The sequence below is a fragment of the Cryptomeria japonica genome, chromosome 2 (genome assembly GCF_030272615.1).
Source record: "Cryptomeria japonica chromosome 2, Sugi_1.0, whole genome shotgun sequence".
NCBI lineage: Eukaryota > Viridiplantae > Streptophyta > Pinopsida > Cupressales > Cupressaceae > Cryptomeria > Cryptomeria japonica.
In genome coordinates, this window is record NC_081406.1 from 148,494,719 (window position 1) to 148,501,166 (window position 6,448).

Here is a 6,448-nt window from a genome sequence, read left to right on the forward strand (position 1 = left end):
TTAAATGCATACAAGTTTTCAGGATATGGATTATGAAGAAATGGGCTCTATTTATAGGAAAAATGGAGCAATGGATGGTTGAGATTGAGTAATCTCAACAAGGGTCAGGATTGAATGATTTCAAATCCATGTGAGGGCTTTCAACCCAATCCCACGATGACAAGTGTCAATGTGAGATAGGTTGAGAGGAGAGGGAATAAGCATTAAATGCTTGACATGACTTTGGGATTTGAAGTCAAGGTTGGTTGAATAAATAAACTCTTTATTCCAAGAATAAAACTTTTATCCAATGGATAAACTCTTGTGCAAATGTGAAATGGATGAATATGGTCAAAACAATAAATGGTTATGTAAGAGCCATAAATGGTCATGTAAGAGCCATTAGAGGTCTTGGAAGACTTTGGGGGTTAATTTGTTGAACACACAAAGCATTAAATGCTTTTCAAAGGCTTTTGGAGTCTTTGAGAAGTGACTCCATTTTGCTTAGGAATGTGACAATAATTAGGGGATGGATTAGGCTAATTAGGAAGGGGTTAGAAGAATCTAGAAGGGGATTAGATTTTGCAAGTGGATTTGGTGGGTGAGGGAAAATAGGATTTTATTAAAATAAAAATTCATTTATTTCAATAATGTGTGCAAGTTGCATTTGTAGGAAAATGCAAGTGGGGGGGGGATAATGATTTAAATAAATGTTTTGATTAATTTATTTTAAAAGAGGAAAAGGGGGATTTTAATTAAAAAAATAGATTTTTATTTATTTAATTGAATGGAATTTGATTTAATGAATTAATTAAAATAAATTGAATAATTTATTTAATTAATAGAAGAATGTTTGGGGATGAATTAATTAAATATTAATTTAATTAACTAATGGCTAGTGGATTTTTAATCAAATAAATACAAAATATTCATTTAATTAAAATGGATAGATTTGTGTGACTACAGTAACTATAAACATAATTAAACACTAAACTTAATTCAATTGTAACCATTATTAAAGTAGGATTAATTTTTTTTATTAAAAAAGCAGCGAGAACTAGGGCACTGACCCTTAACATAGATAGAGACTATCAAAAAAAGAAAAGTCCACAGGTAGGAAAAACAACACATTGGAGCAAGCCCGAGACCAACAAGGTCGAACAAAGGGAACTTGTCCAACCTTCAACAACTCAAACCCAACTTAGGGAGGGGAGTGGAGACCCAATCCATGGGGGGGCAGGGAGGACTTCCCCTTCCGCCTGCGACAAACAACAATTCAAGCGATACTATTCTCGGGGCCATCAAGGGAATGACCAAGCAGAAAGGATCCCGCTTGTAAACCATCAGTAAAGCCACTACCATTAAGAATTGTAGATAGGAATTTGGAAATCATCAAAGCAATATAAGCATTAGCCTAGCTCAATCACAAAAACTAAATTGCAGTGATAAATCCTAATTACATTCAATAGAGATGCATGAAAATCAAGACATTCAATTCAAATGCAAACCATCGCAAATGTGAATATCTCCTCCAGAAATCTCCACTGTCCTTCTTTCTCCTTCAAATTACTTTGTTTTGTGGATCTCACCTTCAAGTGCATAAGTATAATATGAAAGCAAGATTGACCAGACAAGACGACAACATAAGGGTACTAGAAGCATGATTGATTCGACTTTTTGATTGAAGAAATTCATCCAATTTATAGATAAATTGGAGAAAAGACAAGATTAGCATGAATTTGATTCGAATGGAAATTTCAAATCAAGAATGACAAATATGACAAATTATGACAAATTGACACTTTCTATGCGAAATTGATTGATTGACAATTATGACAAATTATGACAAATTGCTATGTCAAAATTGATTGATTGACAAACTATGACAAATTATGACAAATTTGCTATGTCATTCCCATGAGATTAGGAGAAAATGCAAAATCAGATGAATTAGAAATTAGGAAATTAGAAAATTGATGAAAATTAGAAAATTAGGAATTAGGAGAAATTAGTAAATTGGAAAATTAGGTAAATTAATTAATAATTTTTCATTCATTAATTAATTCACAAAGAGAGGAGAAATTAGTTAGCCAATTAAATAAACATTTAATTGTGACAAGAAGACTTAGGATAAATAAACTATTTAACCTAGAGGGAGAAATGACAAACAAGGTTAAATGAATAAATCATGAAACCCTAGAAGATGAATTAGAAATGCAAGGATGACAATTAGGTCTTGACAAAAGCTAATTGATGTAGGGTCGATTTGATCATGATTCTGATTGACAAAGGACCAGTGTTGATAAATGATTGAGATTGGGTGACAAAAATCAATGACAAATTGACCAAGATTGACAAGGAGACCAATTGATAAGCGCCAATTGATGAGGAACAATGACTAATTGATCTAAATTGACATGATTGAAAAGGACAACGATCGATGATGAATCAACCGCAAAATGACAAGATTGCTCCAAACACAAAATCATACTAGGTGCCTAATTATGAATCACAAACACAAAAGTTCGGTTGAAATACAAGGCAATCTGCAAAATCACCAAGTTAGAAGTTTAATTTGTTTGGTCTTTGACTAGAGAACCTGCATAAAATTTGTTAGTAGTTTCATTTTTGTCTTTGTCACGCGTAATGCCAAGGTGCTGCACAGAGAATCAGTACCAAAGAAAAACCAAAATGCAGAAACAAAATGCAAAACAAAGTAATTTGCAAGTAAAAACACTACTTTTTACCTCTGTTTCTGGCCTTACATAGGCACAGAATGTCTTACACAGGCGCAGAATGAAGTAACACAGGCGCAAATCCCTTTGACACAGGTGCAGAATGCAGTAACACAAGCGCAGATCCCTTGACATAGGCGCAAAATGCAGTGACACAGGCACAAAAGTGCCCAGAGAGCCCTGAATTGCCCCGTTTCTTGGGTTTTTCACCTGCAAATCAGCTCAAAAGCACTCAAAACACAGTTAAATGGTTAGTTCACATCAATTTCACCAAGAAATGTAGATAGGAATTTGGAAATCATCAAAGCAATATAAACATTAGCCTAGCTCAATCACAAAACCAGATTGCAGTGATAACAATCCTAAAAACATTCAATGAAAACATGAAAACAAGACATTCAAAATGAAATCTAAGCAAACCAAATGCAGATGTCTCCTTCATGTGGCTCCATTGTCCTTCTTTCTCCTTCAAATTGCTTTGTTTTGTGGATCTCACCTTCAAGTGCATAAGTATAATATGAAAGTAAAATTGACAAGACAAGACGACAACATAAGGGTACTAGAAGCATGATTGATTCGACCTTTTGATTGAAGAAATTCATCCAATTTATAGACAAATTGGAGAAAAGTCCAGATTAGCATGAAAGTGATTCGAATGGAAATTCAAATCAAGAATAGAAAAATTATGACAAGTGTATGACAAATTGCTATGCAAAGATTTATGACAAGATTTTGAAATAGAAATAGACATTTAGGAATTTAGGAGAAATTACAAAATTAGGTTAGAAATGATGACTTGGAATTTAGGAAATTGATGAAAATTAGGTAAATTAATTAATGATTTCTCATTCATTAATTAATTTACAAAAAGAGGAGGAATTAATTAGCCAATTAAATAAACATTTAATTGTGACAAGAAGACTTAGGATAAATAAATCATTTAACCTAGAGGGAGAAATGACAAACAAGGTTAAATGAATTAGAAATGCAAGGACGACAATTAGGTCTTGATGTAAGATCGACTTGATGTCGATTCGATCATGATTTTGAATTGATAAATGATTTGATTGATAAATGCGCCAATTGACGAGGAACAATGACAAATTGATCCAAATTGACATGATTGAGAAAGACGACGATCGATGACAAATCGATCACAAAATGACAAGATTGACAAGAGGACAAGGATCGATGTTGAATCAATCGCAAGATGACAAAATTGAAAAGAACAACGATCGATGACAAACCGATCCCAAAATCGACAAGATTGAAAAAGACAATGATTGATGACAAATCGATCGCAAGATGACAACGATCAATGACAAATCGATCGCAAGATGACAACGATTGAAAAGAGGACAAAACCCTAATTAGGATTGACGATGTCCAAAATGATGACAAATGAACATGCACATTGATGCGACAGGATAAGATTGACCAAAATCATGACTGAAGGTTATTATCGACAAGACCAAATTCGAAAGCGAGACAAATGAAGAATGCAGAAGAAGGACTCAATGCTCACAAATGATAAAGACCAAGTGCGTGACATAGAAGAAATGTTAATGTGATGCAAAAAAACCTAAAATAAGGCAATGCGCCAATGTTAAAGTATGACTCTGCAAGCATTGACCATTTTTAGATGTCTACATTTTGCCCCTCTTTGAGACAATGCGATTTCAAGAGTTGTTTCAAAGAAAAATAATGAAAATGCCCCAGACAATAATAATGACATATGCATGCCCCCTCGAGGAATTGGCCGGAAACATCCAGAAAAGAGGCCAATTGATCGATAAGAATGATAGAAAATGATAGGAACAAACAGACTGAAAATTGGGGATCGGATGCAAGAATGACAAGCAATTGAAGGTGCAAAAGACCATGACCAGCATAAGATGGAGAGGGTGCACGTCCATCTATGCACTGACAAAGATCTATAAATGAGACAAAGAGAGTGAAAAGAGCTCATTTGCACTAGCCAAAGAGGAGAATTTGTTGCTCTGGAAAAGGATGCTTGTAGAGAGATGGTGAACATTCCAATGGTAGATCACCTCAGAGAACGTGTACACACGTACAGACAATCGAATGACGTGGGAGAAATAGTATGTATCTCAAAAACCCATATTGTCAATTTTATGAATTGGACTTGCTTGCGGGACATTGCGGGGCCCACAGAGAATGTAGAAAGTGACTTATGTGCCTGTGTAGGCGCATCTTGCACTTGTGTAGGGTATCCTACACTTGTGTAGGATACACAAGCACAAGTTGATGCAACACAGGCGCAGGACATAGCACACATGCGTAGTTGTGCACTGGGAACTCAAATTTGGTCAAAAACAACATGCGAATGATCCAAAAAGGGGGGATAAGGGTAGGATAGGTCAAAATAGATTAGAAACACCCTGATTTGGACATGAAACAAGGAAATGCAGCTTGTAGGAGCAAACCCTAAAACTAACAAAATGTGCCCCAATTGTGATGCAGAGTCGACAATATCCATTGATTACGTGGGAGAATCATCCTGACTGCTTCATGTTACGGCATAGACTCAGAAGCATGGACAGAGATACATTAGCAGGACTTGGAATATACTATATCACATTCATGTCTGAGATTAGGGCAAACACAGGACTACTTATCGCATTGGCAGAGCGATGGCATTCAGAGACCTCCTCATTCCATCTAGCGACTGGAGAAGTGACTGTGACACTAGAGGATGTATGGCGTATCCTCCACATTTTGATTCATGGGGAGATGATAGAGTATGACCCAGTGATAGGGAGAGACACTTTGTGCAGATTATTTGAGTGCGACGTAGATGATTTGGATATCGTAGAGAGGGAGATTGGCTGGGAGACCATGGCATCAGAGTACGATCGATGATATGTGGTGATAGCCATGGTTATAGCATGCATATTAGCAGGGGACAGATGAGGACATGGATTCCCTATTGGATGGGGAAGAGTGCTAGAGCGGATGGAGACAAAGGGGACGGTGTACGCATGGGGACCATGTGTGCTTGCGATACTATATTTTCAGTTGCATCAGATAGCATATCAGGGGGTGCAGACTTTGAGCTGTGGAGTTACACTGTTACAGGTATGGGCATTTGAGCACATAGCCATATGTCGATCGATTGCAGAGAGACATGTATTACCACATCGACCATATGTGTACTGCTATGGGGGAGCACTGAGACAGGGTCCTTTCGGATACATATTGTATTGGCGACATGAGCATGACAGATTAAGAGAGTTCACATGGAGGCCATATCTTGATTGCCCTGGATGGTCAGATGATAGTGATGAGCTATCGTATTGCAGATAGGAGAGATACCTGATTGGACGAACAGTGAACTGCCAGAGAGTGATGGAGATGTACCTTCTAAAGAGAGTTAGACGACAGTTTGGAGAGAGGCAGGATGTACCTAGAGGGATTGCACACTTTGCCCGATCTCACAGAGAGACGAGTCAGTGGGGGAGGATGATTCAGCCACACATAGCATATGCTGACTTCACAAAGCTACAACAAAGACAGTGGGATTGGAGATCTGATGTGGTGGATGTCGGGACGACAGAGGAGTATGGGCGATGGTTTGCACGATGACGGCCAGTGCCATTGACAGATCCTGATATTCCGGTACCGAGGAGACGGGAGGACTTCCCACTCGCTGGGGAAGATGAGGACAGAGATGAGGACGAGGAGGATGAGGGCAATGATGAGGATGAGGGGGA